General features: G+C 41.1%; 1 long non-coding RNA gene across 1 annotated transcript; it reads left to right on the top strand.

The window, feature by feature from the left end:
• The first annotated feature begins 195 nt into the window (after nt 1–195).
• Nucleotides 196–21,973, top strand: LOC309626432. Its single transcript, XR_014243192.1, has 2 exons — nt 196–11,302; nt 12,692–21,973. It is a non-coding gene; the product is annotated as an uncharacterized lncRNA (long non-coding RNA).
• Nucleotides 21,974–22,476: the final 503 nt, after the last annotated feature.

Raw genomic sequence — 22,476 nt, 5'->3', positions numbered from 1 at the left:
GAAGATGTCCACCAACAACATTTATAGCTCCATCCCATTCTCAGCACAAATCAAAACATGGTAGGCCTGTCATCAAACTGAATTTCTAAATTTGAATTTGCTTTTTTAAAATAAGAAGTTTCTGGAGACATTACCCCATTTCAAAGGAATGATTCCAAAAAGTGTGTGTGTGTGTGTGTGTGTGTGTGTGTGTGTGTGTGTTTGTGTGTGTATAGATGGGAAGCAGGAAGAACATTTATATATATACATGCAGAAAGGAGACTGTATTTCAGGCTATATTTAGATTTTTCAAGCAAATAAGTTTACAATATAATTTAAGAGATATTGAGTGTCTTGTATCTGCAAGACACTGTGCTAGGTGCAAATATTAACTATCTCCAGAATAAATATTCATTAAATGATTAAATGAATGAGTGAAGGAAAGAATGAATTTATCTATTTATTTATGTATTTATTTATCTAACTTGGGGACCACAGTGAGTTCTGAGAACAATGGAATATTTTTGTTATTCACTTATTCTGCAAATATTTAATAAATGTCTCCTATATGCCAGGTATCACACTGGGCCCTAAGAAAACAAAGATGAAAGATAGTGGACACAAAATCCCTACTGGTCGAGCTCAGGGCTCAATGACGGGGGCAGACAGGTGCTGCAGGGACCGGTCAGTAAGTCTACAGCAGTCACTGGGCTGTGACCTTCCAGGACCTGTGCTGGGGCTGCCTGATTCAGGGGAAGCCCAAACCTGGAGTTGGGGGACGTTTTCCTCCTGGGTTCTCCTGGAGCCAGCCAACTCCCACTGCAGCCCTCCACTATATTCATCTATAAAACTATGATTTTCTGATTTTATCTTTAAACCACAACCCCCTCCCCTCCAGGAGACAAAGACAGAAAGACACCTCCAGGAACGAATGGCATCGCTGAGTCTCTCCAACATAATCCCTGGAAGTGGTGAGATCAGCCCCTCACCATCCAGGCTTCCCTGGGTGCCTAGTTGGCAGGCTCTGGCAAAAGGGGAGAAAGTATTTGCTTAGGTAAACTCTATGATGCTCATATGATGCTAATGATACCGATGGTTCTGTCCTCTGCCATTGCAGAGGTCACAGAGGAGCTCCAGAGTCCAGCACTGACTTTTTACTCACTTACGCTCATATGTGAGCAGGCTTAATCTCACCAACTCCACTAAAGGAAAATAAAACCAGGAAAATGTTCCAGGGACAGCTATTGCTTAACGCTATCACCATGGCAATGCTGCCATCACAGGGGCTATCTCTCTAGGCCAAAGTAATGCAGAAAAGAGAACCGCTGTGGTGTGTTTGTGCCTGTAACCCCCACCCACAAGGGACCACAGCTACCTAGGGCATGAATGGGGTCACAGAGACTAGAGTGCTTTCTGGCCTCTTCCCCAGCTGCTACTTCAGGACACACAGAATCTTCTGATCCCTGCCCAGCCAGTTCTCAGGGTGCCCAGGAGGCATCTCTGCAGAGGTGAACTAGGCTTCCAGGCTTCCTCAGGCTGCTTGCTGTGGTGGGTCCTGTATTGGCACTTCCTGAGGGCACCAGGACAGACAAGAGATGACTCCAAGCAGCAGCCTCAGGCTGACACTGAGTCCAGGTTAGGAGATGGCCCTGATCTCTCTCTGGGACACGCACCACCAGCCAAGCACGCCTCTGCTCCTAGGGTTTTAGAAACTGAGTAAACCTTCCCTCCTTCAGCTTTCTCTCTCTCTTCGTGACAGCCCCCACCCCCAAACTGCTGAAGGAGTCTCCCCAGCTCAAATCCCCTTCTCCCTGCCCATCTACCCTCTACTGTGTCCTGAGTCCATCAGCCTTATGCATCTCCACTCTTGCTTCCCATGTTGTGGGCTCTTTCTCCAGAAGTCCCCCCAGTTCTTCACATACTTAAGCCCCTGAGGGGCTATCTCCTCATCCTCAGACCTCTTTAATCCCTACATAAACATATTCATGTAGTTTTGACTTTCAGACAACTAATTGAAGCAAAGCCATGAGGTTGAATGATTTGAGGGAACTTCCATTGTTTACTCAACTACCTGCATGAGCTTCTTGGAAGGCTTGACCCCTTCACAAAGCTGTAGGCCAGAGGCACTTGCTGGATTGGAGAAAAGGTATTGCTATGGACTGAGTTGTGTCCCTCCAAAATTCAGATGTTGAAGCTTAACCTCCAGTGTGACTATATTTGGAGTAAGGAAGTAATTAAGGTTAAATGAGGTCATAAGGGTGGAACCTTAATTCAATAGGATTAGTGTCCTTTTAAGAAGAGACAGCAGAGCTCTCTCTTTCTCTTTCTGTGCTGAGGACGCAGTGAGGATGTGGCTACCTGCAAACCAGGAACAGCTCTCACCAGGAACCCAATGGGCCAGTAACTTGATCTTGGACTTAGCCTCTGAGACTGTGAGAAATAAATGTCTGTTGTTTAAACCACCCAGTGTGTGGCATCCCCTACTACATCAAATACAGAGATATTTGGCTGAATGCCATGAAAGGAAAGAATAGGATAGCTTGGAGAGAATAGCAGAGATGTATATTTAGACTGAAACAATATCAGATTCATTGAATCTATAGACTAAATTGGAGATAATCGACATCTTTACAATATTGAGTGTTCTATTCTACAAATATGGATGTATTGGTTTACTAAGGCTGACATAGCAAAATACCGCAGACTGGGTCACTTAAACAACAGAAATTTATTTTCTCATTAATCTGGAGTCTAGAAATCCAAGATCAGGTGTTGGCAGGGTATTGGTTTGCTAAGGCTGACATAGCAAAATACCGCAGACTGGGTGACTTAAACAACAGAAATCTATTTTCTCATTAATCTGGAGTCTAGAAGTCCAAGATCGGGTGTTGGCAGGATTGATTTAGGTCTCTCTCCTTGGCTTATAGATGGCCAATCTTCTCCCTGTATCTTCACATGGTCTTTCTTCTGTATGCATTTGTACCCAAATTTACTCATTTTATAGGGACACTAGTCATACTGGATTAGGGCCCACCCTAATGACCTCATTTTAACAACCACTGAAAAGGTCCTCTCTCCAAATAATGTCATATTCTGAGGTACTGGGGATTAGGACTTCAACATATGATTTGGGGAGGGGATACAATTCAGCCCATAACAATGGAATAGCCCTCTCTTTATTCATGTCTTCTTGCTTACAATAATGTTTTATAGTGTCTAAGTCATGCACATCTTTTGTTAGATTTATTCTCACATATTTGATGTTTTGGGATGTTCTCATAATTGGTATCATTTTAAATGTTATTTTCTAAGTATTTGTTGTTGATATAGTGAAATATCATTGATTTTTGTACTTTGAACTTTTATCCAGTGACCTTGTTAAATTCATTTCTTAATTGCAATGGTTTATTTGTAAATTCCTCTGTATTTCTCTACTTCAAAATCAATGTGGTCTGGAAATAATGTTACTTTATTTTTTCCATTTTAGTCTTTATACTTTTTGTTTATTTTGTTTATTTTTTCTTGCCTTGATGTACTGGCTAGGATAACTACTACAAAAATGAATGGAAATGATTATAGTAAATCTTGTCCTCTTTCTAAGCTTTGCGGAAATGTCATCTAAATTGCATCATAAAGTATAATTTTTGCTATGGATTTTTTGAGTTGTTAATTATCAGTTTAAGGAGATCATTTGCTATTTCTTATTTGCTGAGCCTTATCAGCAACAGGTAATAAATTTTAAATGTTGATTCTGTACCTGTTAAGATCATCATATCATCTTGTTCCTTCATTCTGTCAATGTAATAAAATACATTGATTGATTTTCCGAAGTTAAATGAATCTTACATTCCTGTAATAGACCCAAATTCAAAGCAACATATTGTCTTTTTAACAAGATTTTATTTAAATTTTTTGTATATATGTGCTTGGGATTGGTTCTTAATTTTCCTTTCTTATAAATGTTCATGTCATGTTTTGGTCTTAAGGAAATACTAGGCTCATAAAACAAAACACATGTGCTCTCTGTTTTGTTTTTTGAATTTTCTGGAGATACTTGTAAAAAATTGGCGTTATTTCTTCTTTAAATATCTGGAAGAATTTACCAGTGAAGTCAATTGGCCTGGAGATTTCTTGGTGGGAATTTTGTTAATTACAGTTTCAATTTACCTAATATAGAACTATTTAGATTTTAGAAATTTTCTTCTTGTTTCCATTTGGGTAAGTTGTGTTTTTCTAGGAAAATTCTCATTTCACCTATATGTTAAAATTTATTAAAATAAAATCGTTCACAGTATCTTCTCATTATTTGATTTAAATATCTGTTGGACCTGTAGTAATTTCTTCTGCATTCCTGATATTGGTATTATGTGTCTTCTCTCTCTTAATCATTCTTACTAAGGGTTTAGTTTTTCAAAGAACTGACTTTGAGCTTTGTAATTTTTTTTCTATTGTACATTTGTTCTATGTGTGACTAATGTCTGCTATCAGGATTATTATTATCCCCTTTCTTCTTTCTTTGGGTATAACTTGATATTCTTTTTAACTTCCTGCTATGGGTACAATCAAGAAAATCAATAGATGATTAATTCTCAGCATATTTTCTTTTCTGATATATGAACTTATTCTTTTAAGCATGTTTTTAATTGACATTTTAGTGTGCCATATTTTCATTTTCATTTTAATTAAAATTATTTAAAGTTTTCATTGTGATTGAATCTCTGTTCATGGATTATTTAGACATATACTGTTTAATTTCCAAACATTTAGTGGTTTTCCAGTAATGTTTATTATTGATTTCTAGTCTTATTTCACTGTATAATTTTAATACCTGGAATTTTGTTAAGATTTGATTTATGCCTCAGTATATGGTCAATTTTGCTAAATATTCTATGTACTCCTAAAAATTATGTGAATTCTGAAGTTGCTTGTACAGTTGGTAAACGTTTCTCAGATTTTACATATGTTAATTACTTTTTTTTGTTTGCTTGATCCATCAGTTATGGAGAACATGTTAAAATCAGCCAATATGGTTGTGAATTTATCTAGTTTTTCTGCATTTTTTGCTTTATATGTTTTGATGCTATATTATTGGATGCATACAAATTGAGAAGTATTAAATCTTTCTGGCTGACTGATATTTTATCATTATAAAATGCCCCTCATTTTCTCAAAGAATGCCTCTTGCCTCAAAGTCTATTTTGTCTTATATAATTATGCCATGTTCCTTTTTATTAGTGTCTGTAGTTTCAGTTCTTTTGTGTCCTTGTACACAAGGTGTTTATTTGTTTTATTTATTCAGTTTGAGATGTTTTGTTTTTTAATTGATTTAGTTAATTTACATTTCATATAAGTGTTGATATATTTAGGGTTTTAGCTACTATCTATTACTTGTCATACCTGTTCTACATTATTTTATATGCCTTTCTTTCAACTTTTTGAACTAATAAAGCATTTTAAAATTATTTTCCAGTTCCTTCTCCCTTATCTTGGTAGTTACATCTTTTATTTTCCTTTAATGGTTACACAGTGATTACAACAAACATCCTTGATATGTTAGTGTCTAAAACAAATCAGTACTTGGATCACTTCCCAGGTAATGCTAGAACTTTACCAATTTCAATTCCATTACTTCACTTGTTTTATGTATCTGTTCTTCATGCATTTTAAATCATTATTATTCTGTGTAGTCAATATTCATTTAGATTTACCTACATATTTACATTTCCCATTTATCTTTATTTCTTCTTACATTTCCATATTTCCTCCTCTTTAGGAAATGCTTTAGCACTTCTTTTAGTGTTGCCTAAAGGCAACAAATTGTTTCAGTTTTGGTTTTCCTGAAAAAGTCTCTATTTTTCCTTCATTTTTGAAGAATGTTTTCCCTGGATAGAATTCTAAGCTGGCAGTTATATTCAGAAAATCTATTCATCAGTATTTATCTGGAACCTAAAATTTATCCAAAACTTGCTTTGATCAAGTAATTCTACTTTTAGGAAATCAATTAGTTAAAATGAAAATAAAGCAGGAGGTACAAAGAAATGAATTGCATCATCACTTTAAAAAGTGAAAAACTAAACTACATAAAATCCAACACTAAAAGGCTATGGTTAAGTAAATTATGGCAAATCCATACAGTGCAATATTGTGGAAACATTCAAATGATGCTTATGAAGAATTTTTAGTGAGGAAAAACATGTATATTATTACTGTATATGGAGAAAACAAGATACAAATTTTGATATATTATGTGATTTTAGCTAAATAACAGAACTATGTGCATAGAAAAAGCCTAAGTGGAAATGCATAATTCAGTTAACTTCTTTATCTACAGGTATATAGGTTATGGGTGGTTGGTTTTCTGTGATTGAAATAAATGATTTTCATATGTGACTCACTCTTCTTTTTCCATTTAAAATTATTAATAGAATGAATGATAAAATTTATAGCTCAGTTAAAGGACATTTAATTCCTTTAGGTTGCCATAATTGTCTTCCATGCACAGAATTTCCCCTGAAAGGAAATCATGGAAATATACAAAAGAGACCCATCTACATTGTCATAAATTGTTCTGTCTCATATCTCTGAGAAAAACCTACCTCACACAAGTTGCCATAAACACCTGATTCCTAAGCTAAATCTTGGTGTTGAAAATTGCATCCCACACACATTTCATCTGGAGTTAAAAGAACAGTACCCGCCTTCCTTCATATACACTACTAGTCACTTCCTAAACCACATTAGGAGTGGTAATAATGCTTCCCCAACAGGAATTAATTTTATGCTAATCGTATATGTCAGTGACTCTCACAGCTGCTTCACAGAAGCAAGGGTTTTGCAAATTAGCTGCTTTCTTATTTGGGGAAGGTGTGGGATGGGCCAGAAGCAAAGGCATGGTTGGAACTCACATAATGTTTTTAGACTCATTAATGAGCCTAGCAGTCTCATTTTATCATTTCATCAGAAGATGGTTTGGGGCAGAAGCAGTCCTGAGGTCGTCAGTTCTGACTCAGCTGATTAACACTGGGCTTGTAAGATAATTGGAAAGGTCAAAAAACAGTGTCTAGTCTTTCTCCTAAAGCTAAAATTATTGTCAGAAAAATTTCCATGAGACACTCCAGCCCTTGTGGGAAGGAACTTAGGAATTAGGCAGATCTGAACTTGAATCCTTGGTGCCAGCTCTCTTGCTGCATGGCCTGGGGCAAAGGGCTTATCTTTGTAAATCTAAGTTTCCTTCTCTGTAATAATGGAAATACAAATGCCTCTCCCATAGAAAGGAACAAGACAAGATACATGAAACATAATGTCCAACACACAGAGGGGGCACAGTAAATTTTCATTTACTCAAATCTTCCTTCATCTCTTACTGGACAACTTTGCCTATTTGGGAGGACCAAGATTCAAAGGTCTAAACTGATGGGACACTTTTCACCCCAGGTAGTGCTGGTTAGACTGCTTTTAGCTTATAAGTGGAATGTGGTATAGACACAGGGGTCAGGTGTGGGTGGGAATGGTAGCGGAAATAAGGCAGACTCAGTGAATATTTAGGATTCAGGTAAAGGACAAAAACCTGAAAAGAAGTCCAATGAAGAGATGGTAAGACTTAGTTTTATTCATTCAAGCAACCAATATTTATTGAGCACTTACTACAATATGGGCAGAATTTGATGCAGAGGATACACTGGGGAACAAGATAAGCTCCTTCTTTTTCTTCAGAAAGTTTACACTCTACTGGGGACAACAGGTGTGGAGACAGGACCGTAAGGGTTGTGGTGCAGGAAGATCCAGGATGATATGGCCTGGCCGCCCATGCTCCCCACCCTAGGACAGCCCTGGGTCAGCCGGCCTTCTTTCCACCAGCAGTGATTCTGCTCACAGGGTACAGAGCCACCTGGGAACAGGGGAGTGGCTGGCTGGGCTGGGAGGCATCAGAATGTCATTAAACAAGCCAACACTCTATATATGTTATTCTGTCTTGACCCCAGTCTTTAGGGAAGGTTGCTCCCTTCTCCCAAGACCCAGGCAATCATCACAGACGTGCACAGCTGTAACGAATCACCCCACACTTACTAGTCACTGGAGAGTCGCTGAGATCAGCAGCTCCTTTGGGGGAAGACCCCTTCCCTAGAGAAGGCTGGCTTCTTTTTCTGAGTGCATATTCTCTTGCCTCCCCCATCCTCCCTGTGGAACTCTAACGTGGCCATGCCCAGGTGGACCATTACCTGAGTGCCCCCTGACTGGTCAGGATCAACGAAGGGTGTGGGATGTACAAAGGATGAAACAGTGACTTCTTTCTGGGATGGCAGGTCACTCAGAGCAGGGAGAAATGATTTAGCCTGGGTTTTGAAGACCTTGCTAGTTTGAGAGGGGAAAGGTGGCTAATCCTCCTCATGCCTTCTTTCATTCACTCGACAAATACTTGATGAGTGCCTACTACATGCCAGTCACCGTTCTAGATGCTGGAGATACACTGATGAGTCAAAACAGACCCAGTCCCCACATGCTTTGAGTGTACAGACCAGTGAGGAAGGAAGACCTTAAATAAAGCAAACTAGAAATTCAATGTGGCAAGCATGACTGGTCCTATGTGGCACCCAAGATACTACAAGAGGGCAATTTTACCTGGTCATATTAGGCATCCTAAGGAAGTGATCTAAAGGATGAGTAGGAGCCAAGCAAATGAAGAGGGAAGGAAGGCAGCAGGAACAGTTATGTACAAATGTCCTTTGCAGAAGGAAGCAAGGCATTTCAGGGGCAGAAAGAACCCAGTGCAACAGCAATGGAGAGAAAGGCAGGAGAGAGAAAAAGCGGTGCCAGTAGGTAAGCTGCAAAGGTGAAGTTACTGATGGTGGTAAATTTAGGGATTTTTATGTCAGGCTAAACTCAACTTCAGAACTCACTGGTTTTGTAAATGCTGATTATCGTGTCTCATATTCTTTTCCAATTTATTTATTTATTTATTTACTTCCAGCTGTGTTGGGTCCTCGTTTCTGTGCGAGGGCTTTCTCTAGTTGCAGCAAGCGGGGGCCACTCTTCATCGCGGTGTGCGGGCCTCTCACTATCGCGGCCTCTCTTGTTGCGGAGCACAGACTCCAGACACGCAGGCTCAGTAATTGTGGCTCACGGGCCCAGTTGCTCCGCGGCATGTGGGATCTTCCCAGACCAGGGCTCGAACCCGTGTCCCCTGCATTGGCAGGCCGATTCTCAGCCACTGCGCCACCAGGGAAGCCCCTTTTCCAATTTTTAATAAAGCTTTTTATTTTGAGGTAACTGTAGATTCACATATGCTTATAAGAAATAATAAAAAGAAACTCTGTGTACCATTTATTCAGGTTCTCCCAATGGTCATATTTTGTAAAACCCTAGTCCAATATCACAAGATTGACATGGATACAGTCAAGACAAGGAACAGATCCAACTCCACAAGCATCCCTCATGTTGCCCTTTTATATCCACACCTACTTCTCTCCAGCCCCCAACTACTCCTTAACTCACTAATCTATTCTCAGTTTCTATAATTTTGTTATTTAAGAATGCAATATGAATGGAACCCTATAGTATGTAAACTTTTGTTCATTTTATCCCTGTTGCTCAGATTATATAATTTCTATTGTCCTATTTTACAGTTCACTTATGCCTCTGTCCCCTTGATTCTGCTGTTGAATCCATCCATTGAGATTTTTGTTTCAATTGTATTTTCAGCCTTATAATATCCATTTGGTTTTTCTCTATACCTTCTATTTCTTTGCTGAAACTTTCTATTTCTTTGGTGAGGCTTTCTATTTTTTTTTTCATCTGTTTCAAGCATGTTCATAATTGCTCATTGAAATCATGACCCCTTAAAAATCATTGTCAAATAATTCTAACATCTCTGTTATCCCGGTGTTGGCATCTATGGATTGCTTTTTTTTTCATTCAGTTTGAGATATTTCTGGTTCTTGGTATGACAAGTGATTTTCCATTGAAGCCTGAGCATTTGGTATTATGTTCTGAGACTCGGGGTTTTATTGAAACCTCCACCACTCTGGCAAGAGCAGGATTGGTGCCACCTTGTTACTGACGAATGAGAGTACAAATTCAGGCTCTCCACTTGGCCTCCATTTGACACAGAAAGTGGGGAGGGCCCATCACTACTGCTGAGTGAGGAGTGGGAGTTCTAGCCCACCACATGGTCTCCACCGACACTGTGCTGGGGCAGGAGATCATTACTAGAGGGGATGAAAGTCCTGGCTCTCTGCTTGGCCTCTTCTATCACCTGTTTGGCTGAGGACTGGTGGGGCACCTCTTTACAGCCTTGTGAGGTTGAAAGGCTAAACTTACCATGCAGCCTTTGCTGGTGTGATTAAGAGTAGAGCTGTCATATTCCTAAGGCATTGGGTGTACTAAAATGAATATTGTCTGAAAGTTTTCTGTCTTGCTAGGCTGCCTATTTCCTGGTCCTCCGGCTAGAGAGAGTAGGCTTTTCTGGAAGCTGTTTTTGTCCGTGTTCATAGGCATTTCCAAGTTATTGGCTTCTTCAGCTCCAAGTATGGGATGCATGAGGCAAAAAGAAAACCCAGGGAGCTCACCACTGCCTCTTTCCTTGGGTCTCAAAGTCCTTAGCCGGTGTGTTTTCTCCACCTTTCAGAGAGTTATTGTGTGTTTGTTTTATATATAATGTCCAAAGTACTTAGTCTACTTTGTGAGCTTTGGGTGTTACTGGGAGGGTCTTGGGTTGGAAAAATATGGAGAAAAAAAAAAGGAATCAACTGTTTCTCTCTCTGGAACAAGAGAAAATGAGCTTCAGCTTGCCCTGTGTCTCCTTACCAATCAGGGTCTGGCAGCTGGCAATCACTCAGAGGTCATGGCAGGGGCAAAAGCACAAAATCAGAGAGGCCTTCCTGGCCCAGCCCAGAGATTAATTATGTTATTCAATTTCTGTTCCTTCTGCTGTGGTCCGAGTTTTAAATATTCTAGTGAAACCCTCTTGTCTAATATTTAGGCTAACCACAAGCAGAAGATGTGGGAAACATTGCAGGGGTGTATTTCTCAATAGCCCTTCCTAAAATTACCATGACATTTAGTTGGAACGTGCATGTAAAGTCGTTTCTGCATTGGCAATGCCAAAACTTTTGATGATGCAAAGCTGCCATCTCCCAAAGTAGAGGTATCTCAGGCCAAAGTTGGGATGCAATGATCAATCAGTTGTTCCTTTTTTACAGACTCAGAGAATCATGGAGCTGAGAGCATCAGGCGGGAATCTTTTAACTTCTAGTCTAGGGTTGAGAGAAAAGCGGGGGCACTTTCCCTTATGCTGTGAGTCATGACGCTCCACACTTAAGTGAAGGTGAGTGAGGTTATGGTGAAGCAATCACGGTGAGGCGTTCACTTCCTCTTGCCTTTCCCGTCCCTCCCCTGGTCTTGCAGAAAACCAGCCTGTGCTCACAGGTCCCAGGGAGGAAGTGGGCAGGGAGCAAAGGCAGAACCTTCCTACGTGGCCTCCTGGCATTTGTTCCCCAAGGGAGCCTGGGGAGAGATTCAGAAATAGCAGCATCTTGACCAGAAACATAAAAAAAGCATAAAAGGAGAATTTCCTCAGAGCTGGTGTGGGGCATGAGGGGACAGCATAGTGGGGCTGGGAGAGCAGAGCTCTTTTTGTTCCCTAAACAGCATTGGCAAGAGGAAGAGTGACTGAGGGTTCATCCGGGCACACAGGGCCCAGGCACCTTGGAAAGGTTCCAGCGTTCCAAAGACGGCGTGGAATGGCAGAGGCTCTGAGCCACAAGGCACTCTGCAGACCCGGGAGGTGGAAAGCTCCAAGTTATCCATGGGTTTCAAGGTCTTGGTGTAACTTGGAAAGGGAGTTCCAGTTCCCTGGAGTTCCCAATCCCTTGGATGAGGGATTAGCATAGAAACTGCTATTGTAGGAAATGCAGTGGTATTTGTTGCTCCTTCCCTGGATTTGTGGCCTGTGGTTCAATGCGGACCACCCACTGGGGACCTTGTGGTGACTCCCACTGAGCCTGACAGCATCCTGTGATAAAGTCACACTGCTAAGAGGCAGAAGAGTAGGCTCTGAAGTCAAGTGGGACTCCAACCCACACCTTTTTCTTCACCACAATATATGACCCTTATTTTCTGCCAGGTGAATCTTTAATCAAACACTTCTTGGAGAGCTCCACAGAAGCAGAGATATGTTCGCAGAGGATGTGAGCAAAGGAACTCCTCAGGTTTCTACCTTTCCTCCTTCAAGAGACTGCTGCTTCTCTCGAGCCCCTGGCTCCTTTGTCTTGGAAAACAAGGCGGCCAGTGTCTCTCTAACAGTCAGCTCATCGCCTCTGCTCATTTCAACTCAGACACATTTGCATGTGAAAATTACCTTCCTCAGCTCCCAAATCAATGCTCACATGTGCAAGGAGAGAAACCCCTCTCTTTGAAGCTGCAGAAGACATTGCTATAAAAAATAATTATTACTTCCATTCTGATGCTCACCCCGTGACCTCACACATCAGGGTTTGTCCACAAGAAACCACACATGCATCTTATTTTGAGCCCGGGCCCAAAGCGAGAAGTGGGTACTGCTTACCTCTGACTTTTAGTCTGAGAAAACCTATCTCCTGCAACTTAATTTCTCATGTTTTCCTGTTTCATGTCACTTTCTGATATCAGCGGTAATGTGATTTCATAGTTTACAAAACCAGTTTTCAGATACTGGGATTCCTCTCTTTCTTTGTAGATTGAAATAAGAAGATAGCAGAGAGGATGCAGGAATAAATTTGCCAACATTAACGACAAGAGTGGTCTGTTGATATATGCAGGTGCAGAAGGCTCCTTCCTCAGGACCCAGAACGTTCTCTCAAGAGAAGCCCTTCTGGACCCCAAAGGCTCCTCCGAGGTTTCACCCCTCTGCTTCCCCCACAGCAGGACCTTGGGCCCCATGCTTTGCCTGAAAGTTTGTTTTCCTCCGGGATGATTAGTCAACCATTGGCAGCTTCCTTTCCAAGGGCTGCTTCTCAGACCCCAGCTCTTGTGACCCACAAATCGCTCAGAAAGCTGGGGCTGATCCCATCGCACCCCCTGCCTATGACTGTGATGGTGATGATGAACCGTGTTAAACCGGGCCTCGCTTCAGAGTTTACAAAAATGGCTTTCAACTCCATCCACATACATTCTCAGACTTAATTCTAACAAGCACACTGGGGAGATACAGCTATCCAAGCTTGAAATGTGGGACACCAAGGATCAAAGAGTAATTTTCTCAAGTCTCACAGCCAATAAGGTGTGAAGACACACTTGGCAAACTCCCCCAGGAAGACGTGACCTGGGGGAGCAAGGAGTGTGCATGCACTCATGCCACCGCCCACAGCTTCCTAGGCAGGCCCAGTGGGCACCAGAGGACCCCCCTCCATCTCCGTTTCTGGCTGAGTCTCTGAAAATCACTTTACCAAAACAAGAGTATGAGCACCTCTAGACATGCAGGCAGCACCAAGGCTAAACAAAAGGTAGTCTGTTTATCACATCACATATGGATTCATCGTTTATCTTTTGTTTCTTTTTACCTTTTAGAGCAGGGGTCCCCCACCCCCGGGCCGTGGACCAGTACCAGTCGCGGCCTGTTAGGAACAGGGCCGCCAAGCAGGAAGTGAGCAGCAGGCGAGCGAAGTTTCATCTGCTGCTCCCCATCGCTCCCCATCTTATTTTGAGCCCGGGTTCGCATTAGCACTTGAACCATCCCTCGCCCTCCCCCCACCATCCGTGGAAAACCTGTCTTTCGTGAAAATGGTCCCCGGTGCCAAAAAGGTTGGGGACCACTCTTTTAGAGCACTCCTTAGTACCTTCAATACAAAAAACATTTATTTCTTATCTGCTAGTCTGTGTGTTATGCACTCTGCTAGTCTCATTTGTTCCTGTCTTCAAGAAACTCTGATTTCTTTTTCTTTTGAACTGAAGTACAGCTGATTTACAACGTTGTGTTAATTTCTGCTGTACAGCAAAGTGATTCAGTTATACATATATATACATTCTTTTTTTATATTCTTTTCCATTATGGTTCATCTTTAACTCCTTCTTTGACCCACAAAGGGAAGGCTGGCAGTCACAGCCCAGAATGTCCTAGTCTCAGGCCAGGCTCTTGGCATCCCTCAGCCACCAAGAGGAATTCAGAAAGAATCAGGCTCTGCAAGGTAGGTGACTCTGAGGCTTTAAAACAACAGCAACTGCACAGACCAAAGCCCTGTGAGCTCAAGGGATTTGGGAAATTCGGAACCACACAGAATGCGAGTGATGCTGTAGGCTCCCCTAAGATCACTTTCACAGGTGGACCTGGGATAAATGACTTCATCTTCTGCTGGGGAAATATGCTCAAGAGGAGGAAACCCATCACCAGCCAACTGCAGGGCCTTCAGAAGCCACTTACCTCCTTGGGTACCTGGGTGTACTCAACCAAGCAGCAACCCCAAGAAGTGCTCCACATCCAAAAGACTGCAGAGTTCAGTACATTTGAGATGCACTCCCAGCTCCAACCTCCTCCTGGAGATTCGTAGTGCATAATAAAGGCTCTGAGAAGTTACAAAATAAGTAAATCCACTGTTTTGGCAAATTTCTTTTGACTTGAGTGTCTCCTCACCTATTTTGCAGAAGATGGAGAGAAAATTTATTGAGAGTGAGGTATATTTTCACAGACATAAAAGGGACAAATAAAAGAGAGTTATGGCCCCCCATCCTAGGCCTTTGTGTTGGAGACTTGGGACTTTCCTTCTGCTGAAGCTCAAGTTCAATTTCTTTTGCATTAAAATAATTAATTGATCCAAGAAGTGGAAGGGTCTCTGGGGTTCGGAGGAGTTAGCCTTGGGGAAAAGAGATTTTCCAAAGAGAAACAGTCAGTAGTTTGGAGTTTCTGTCCTGAGGAGGGTCAGGCCCCCACTGAGGGGACAGTGGATATACAGGGATGGGCCCTGTGCTTCTGCAGCTAAACTTCATGCAAGAGTCAAATGGCTGGAAACAGGCCCCTCCCCCACCTCCCACCACAGGGAGCCATGCTGGCTTGGCACCTGAGCACAGCAGCAGGATGCACCAACCTTCGAGAGCCTTCGCCAAGTGTTCCGATATGTGTGAGTCCCCTGAAAACTTCGCCTGGAGCGTGGGAAGGAGGAGGCTGCCCCTAACATAAATATGCTTAAATTTCTTCTCTCACAGGTGTAAGGGGTTTCAGAGTCACATACAGTTAGATCTGGGCAATGAGAGTAACAAGACTTTCTTACACCTCAGTCTCACAGTGATGGCAAATTTGAGCTGCACTCCACGAGTAACACCTACCACAACTTTCTGGAATTCGTTTGATGCAGCGCACTGATTAGGAAATGCCTGTGTGGGTAGACTTTGTACCTTGCCTAAGTTCTTTACCTCCTTCCCTTCCCATTATAAATAGGTGGATGAAAGGTGTTGTTTTAGTGACAAAATAAATATGACCGCAAATAGAGTTGACTGTCAGCATCCTGGCAAACACCTGGAGGAAACATGAAAACTTTACTTGGCTTCCTTCCCCTCACACAGCTGGAATTTTCTCTAATTAATTTCCTCACTTGCTGGACCTGAAGTAAAAAATTTAAATCCACTCATCCCAGTTTTATGATGGTAAATTACCCCAAGAATTGAGTTTTAGAAAATAATCTTAAAATTGTTAAATGTCCTGAAAAAATGTGGATGATATATTGATAAGCAAAAGGTATGTCACCAAACAGAATGCGCCACAGACCCAGTCACGGCTCATGATCTGTGGTAGTCACATTCTCTAAACAGGCCATGAACACTGAATTAGGAAATCTTGAACCATTGCTCAAGAGAAAGTAAAAGATTAGATTCCTATGAACTTTTAGTCACAACAGTTCCGTCAACCGATCAATATACAACCTTGTTTTATGTGTGTTTCTGTTTAAAGACACCCCATATATGTAGTTGACTCATTAACACTGAACTCATGACCAGTGGCTCCATAGCTGCCTGAATGAAGCTCATCCAACACACATACGTTCTCCGTAAGGCACATCACAGCCGTCTTGCACCCAGTATCACTAGCCAGCCCTTCAGCATTATACTTGGGTGCTGTATAAAAAGCACAAAAATGTGACTAAATAGACCTCAAAAGGAGCTTATTTACAGAGTGAGAACTGAAACAGGAAGGCAGAGCATCACCTTGTTGAACCTTAGCTGGGAACGTGTGCATCTCAATTTTTTGCCCCACTGTGCATGTCCACGAGTGACCTTGACAATGCGGCAAGTACTGATTTGGGTTACAAATAAATTTCAGCGAGTAGGTGAATCCACAAATATGGAATTCGCAAATAATGAAAATCAACAGTATTACTTTTATAATCATTAAAAACTCTCAACATGAGGCGAGAAGGATAATAATTGTCATGTATCTAGCATGTCCTGAGCATTCTACGTGTTCTGGGCAGCATGACCAAAACTTCTCTCCCTGAATCAGGCACTATTTCTCCATTTCCCTGACTGCAGATAGTGAAAATAATTGGGTTTTCCCTTATGATTCTACTCCTCTCTTTAGAGCCTGTAAGTGTTACTAGAAAAAAAAAAGTGCTCTATCTCCTTTCACTGTAAATTTCTGAGCATAAGGGGACCCCCTGTTTTCCCAGTGTGATTTTAATTTAGCATTCTTATCTAATGCAAAGAAACTTGTAATATTTCAGATTACATAGTCAAATAACTTAGTTGTACATAGGTAATGTAAATCTTACATATCACAGAATAAGGTAGTGTTATTTTTTAATTGATTGCTCTTTTTTTGCTTTCTAAATCTCACATAACTTTATACAAACTGCCCACATGCTTCAAAATCCATTTCTCCAGCATCCCTAGAACCTGCTTTTGAGTCATCACACACCATTTTCCAGAGATAACTTCCCTTCTGAGTTAAGATAATGAACATTTCTAAATCTGTAAATGATATGATCCCTGTAATTTTTACTCCAAGCTATAAGTATCCAGTGGCACAACATCAGGAAGTGTTTTCCCGCAGTCCTCCTGTAGTGATCTGACAAAGTATTTCTTTTTAAAGGATCTTTCAAAAGCTAATTTACAATTAACGAAACTTGGAAGAGTGAGGTTTTTTCCCTAAGGATAATTACTACTCCTGTACTAATAGTCTTTCCCTCTCCCGCTCTTTCTTTCGCTAATTTTTTCTGGTGACTTCTACAGGCGTTCCTAAACTAGAATTGACTGCGATCAGTTAAAGCTACTGTGTCTTCCCTACATCATACTTACTGTTCAGAATACAGCAATTAAGAGGCTGCCCTGTAATATAAGAGAATTTGTAAGGATTTCAGTAGAGGGCAATTCCCTCCTTCTAGAAAGATGATATGGGGGAGGAGGGAGGGATCTTCACCTTACATTTGGGCATATATTGTAATTTTATTCCAAAGAACTTTGGCAAAGCCTCTCCATGGGCCATAGTCCCATTCTAGAAAAATCTGACCTTCTATTTCCTAAAGCATGATGAGCCCTGCCTTTGCCTGTATTTGGTGCTGAGGAAAAGCTAGCAGGGAATTTGTCACTGGCTATTTGGCACATGTGAGGGGCACGTGGCCCACCCTGTCACCTGGCAAGACATGCTGATTTATGAGCCATGCTGACCATGCTCAAAGCACTTGGAAACTTTCAGAGTCTGAGACCCATTTAGAACAAAATCTGGTGCAGCCAGGGGAGGCAAATAATTTGTGTGACAGGATTTAGGGAAAAACAATTTGCAATGGAGTTAGAGAGGCTGATTTTCCATAAACTGGCTCTGAAGGCAGTTCCTAATGATGATGGCCTTGTCTATACGCTGAAGTTCTCTGTCTGGTTTACCACTCTTGGAAAGAGGCCCACCTGGCTCCCTCTCCTGGCCAAATCCTCCACACGATGCCAGAGCCCATTCTGCTCCCAACATGAGGCTGTCCTCACACCCACTGGTCAAGGAAAACTTTCCCCCCTGACGTCTGTCCCTGGGGTCTGCCCTGAACTGCAGTCCACACTCACCACCTCCAACTGCTCATGGAGGGCAGGCCTTGCTTGCTTGTGCCTCTTTCCAGTGACCTTCTCAGTGCCTGTGGCTTCCCTGAAGCCAAGCCAAGAGTTCTCAAACTTTTGCAGTAAAAGCCCACACCATGGATGTTGCCCCCTGCACCAAACATTCCAAAGTGTGGAAATGCAAGCATCATGGACTGGCTGGATACCATTTTGCTCTCAATCCAGTTTTCCCCAATTAAGGGAAGCACAGCCCTAAGAATTAATCACTCCATGTATGACCTTTAATCTCCTCAAAAGTTCAGACAGTAAGTCATCCATGTTTACCATGGTTTACCTACTCTATTATTAACACATTACTGGTGATGCATGCTCAGTAGATGGAGATAGATCAGAGTGCCAAGACCAAGATGACTCTACATTTCTCTAGGGATTTTTTCTGATCACTTTACTCTGTCACTTCACACACTTTAGCTGAGATTTTTTTAATGAACATTTTCTTCAAGAAAAAAAAAACCCACTATAAATGAAGTCACCAGAAAAACAACTAAGAATGTATTTTTCAATTCATAATGCAAAGCACTAATTTCCTTAATCTGCAAAGAACTCTAAATCAATAAGGGAAAAGATAAAAACCCAATATAGGGCTTCCCTGGTGGCGCAGTGGTTGAGAGTCTGCCTGCCAATGCAGGGGACACGGGTTCGAGCCCTGGTCTGGGAAGATCCCACATGCCTTGGAGCAACTGGGCCCGTGAGCCACAACTACTGAGCCTGCGCGTCTGGAGCTTGTGTTCCGCAACAAGAGAGGCCGCGACAGTGAGAGGCCCGCGCACCACAATGAAGAGTGGCCCCTGCTCACCGCAACCAGAGAAAGCCCTCGCACAGAAACGAAGACCCAACACAGCCAAAAATAAATAAATAAATAAATTTAAAATGCATTAAAAAAAAAAAACCCAGTATAAATTGGGCAAAAGATGTAAATAAACAGCTCACAAGCAAGGAACTACAATGGACATTGATATCTCATTAATAATAAGAGAAATATAATTAAAACTAAAAACACATCTGCTGTCACCTGTTGTTTAGCAAAAATAAAAATATTTAAGACATACATTGACAAGGATGTGGAGAAACAGGTATTCTCATGTACTGCTGCTGGGAGTTTACATTGGTTCAACCTCTATGTTGGAAATGAAATAACTTCCAACATTAAAAATGCATATGCCCTGTAATTCAGTCATTCCAATGACAGTTATTACTGTACAAAGATATCCATTGCTGCATTGTTTGTAATAACAAAAGATTAGAAACCAACAGGGGGCAAATTAAACAAGTCATGGTACATACACACCATGGAAAACTAACCAGCCATTAAAAAGAATGAGATGCATTCTGTACACAGTGATATGGCAAGACTGATAAGATGAACTGATAAATGAAAAGAACAAGAGAGAACAGTGTGGATCTTATACTGTCATATATTGATGCAAAAAAAACTATATTTGTACATTTTTGTAATTGTATAAAATGTTTCCCTCTTCTTCTCCCTCCTTCCGGAAAAAAACAAAAAACAAAAAACTAGTAAGAGTGATTTTTTCTGGAAGAAGAATTGGATTGCTAGGATTCATGGGAAGGAGACTTCTTTTACACTGTGTATTTTCTCAAATCTTTTGAACTATGGACATGTAGTACTGATTATAAACAATGAAAATAAAATAATCTAAAAAATATATCCAACAAGACACAGACTATGAGGAAATATTTATAAAACACGTATCTGATAAAGGATTCCCATCAAAAATATATAAAGATGTCTCAAAACTCAATAGGAAAATAAACAAAAACAATTTTTAAATGACCGAAAAAAATATTTTGTGTAAACAGACACACCAAAGAAGAGATATATGGCGAAAAAATATCAAAAGATCCTCAACATCATAAGGGAAATGCAAAGTAAAACCACAGTAAGATGCCTTTACACACTTATTAGAATGAACTTTTTTTACATGACAAAACCTAGAGCTGGTAAGTACATGGAGTAACTGAAACTCTCTTGAACAATACCTAATGCTGATAGGGATACAAAATGGTACATCTACTTTGGACAACATGTTTTCCTTCTAAAGTAAATCTATGCCTATCACATGACCTAGCAATCTCACTTCTAGGTATTTACTCTAGAGAAATGAAAACACATCCACACAAAGACCTGTATGTTCATGTTCATAGAAGCTTGGTTGGAAATTGCCAAAATCAGAAATGACCCTCAACAGGTGAATGGATAAACAAACTGTGGTATATCCATACAATAAAATACTGCTCAAAAAAAATAAATAAATAAGAAAGAAAGAAAGAAAGAAAAAACTCATGGTACTGAAACAACATAGATGAATTTCAAGAGCATTATGCTAAGTAAAAGCCGCCAGTTACCAAAGGTTACACACTGTATGATGCCATTTATACAACATGCTGAAAAAGGCAAAATAGGTCAGTGGTTACCAGGGACCGGGGAAGGAAGAAAGGAACTGACTACAGAGGGAGTCCTTTTGGGAGTAATGTGATTATTACACAACTGTGTACATTTGTCAGGATGCATAGAACTGAACACCAAAAAAGAGTGAATCTTACGGTGTGTAAATTACTACTCAATAAACGTGATATCTCAGGTTTGCTGTGGGCAGCATGGCTGGCTATCTAAACTATTTTCTGAAGAGGATGCAAAGTGTCATGAAAAACTCAGGCACCTCTGCCTGACTCCGTGGGAACGTGCCTAACCAACTCCCTTCAGAGATGCTAAAGTCTCTACAAATTCAGTCAGGACCCTTGTTCAACCATGTGGTCCACGGGGGAAAGCATTTAATATCATTATCCACCCCAAAAGCTGAGTGACAATATTATCTTTCCCCATTGGGCAGGGAGATTTCAAGTTTGAATGTGATCTTAATTAGATGCCCCTCTTTGCAACACGGTTATGAAGATAGTTGCACTGAGGTCAGAAGGAGATGGGAGAATTTGATTAAAGCCAGTCACTGGGAAAATAACATGAGTATAGATATAGACCCTAAGAAGGATATGACAGGTACACTTTCTATAACTTTGTCTATTGCATTGACAATTATGCTCTCACTGGGCATTCTATTTTGACTTTCCAGTATATTCATAATATATTACAAAAAATCATTTTAAACGATTCATTTGAATGATGTTCAGTTTTAAAATATGAGCTTGAAAAAACACACACACCTACTCAAATGCCCTGCTAAGATGCTGTGTCTTCAATAATCTTGAATTACCTGTACCTCCTGGCTATTGGTTTCACTACTCTGACAGCTGAAATAACATGTTCATGGCTTGCGTGAGTCTTGGATGTTTGGGGTTAGGAAAAGAATGGGCAGGTTATGCATGTATTTTCTAAATTAACTCGAGCTCTGAGTTTGTCTGCAACGCTACAAGGTTCAATCGCATGGATGGTACCTGGGGCGGTGGCGGGGTGTGGGGGGAGCAGGCACACTCGGAAGGTTCTACTTGACTGGGTGCCATTGTCATGAGAAGCCAGGTGTCACCCCATGTAATGTAAAGGAATCAAATAATTTAATCTTTTAAGACAGATTTGATGAATCCATTCTACCTTGAAAGAGATAAATTGCTACATAAAGCAGCCGCATAGCACAGGGACATCAGCTCAGTGCTTTGTGACCACCTAGAGGGATGGGATAGGGAGGGTGGGAGGGAGACGCAAGAGGGAGGAGATATGGAGATATATGTATACGTATAGCTGATTCACTTTGTTATAAAGCAGAAACTAACACAACATTGTAAAGCAATTATACTCCAATAAAGATGTTAAAAAAAAAAAATTGGTACATAAAGGACAAAAAGTAATCCCTTGGATAAGAGTGTTTATATCTGCCTCATGACTGTGAAACCAAAGAGCAAATTTAACACTGATTATTAACATGTTAAAATTTAAAGCTGTGGGGAAAAAAAAAGAAAGAAAGGAGGAAAAGGGAAAAAAGAAGGAGAAGGAGAAGCAGCCGCCGCAGCGGCAGCAGCATCAGCAGTATTGGGCGGGGGTGGGGGGGGCGGGCGCGGTAAAAACCATGGTGTCATGACTATTTCAGAAATGCTTCTTCAGAACCCAGCAGTCTTCCTGGGAACTGCACAGGGAGGGCTGTGTCTGCCCAACTAGAAACACTGACACGCCAAGGGGCCTTATGGGTTATTCCCTCCTAAACCTGGGCCAACAGAACTCAACCCCCCCGATGATCCAGGTGACAGGAACTTCTTTATTCCACTTAGGAAAGACAAATTCCAATAAAACAAGGTACTTTGAGCTAGTGGGATTGGTGGATTGAATTTAGAGGGTTGACTTTCCCAAATGCCACTAAAATGTCAGAAAAGGAATTTTTAAGGAGGTCAAGTGACAAGGACAAAGAGAAGGAGAGGAAGCAAGGGTTGAGGAGAGAGGGCTATCTCCCTCTTGGAAGCTGGAGGTTAATT

Source organism: Balaenoptera borealis (assembly GCF_965194805.1).
Source record: "Balaenoptera borealis genome assembly, chromosome: 3".
Taxonomy (NCBI): domain Eukaryota; kingdom Metazoa; phylum Chordata; class Mammalia; order Artiodactyla; family Balaenopteridae; genus Balaenoptera; species Balaenoptera borealis.
Note: the sequence above shows the minus strand (reverse complement) of the source record. Positions and strands in the feature narration are given on the sequence as shown.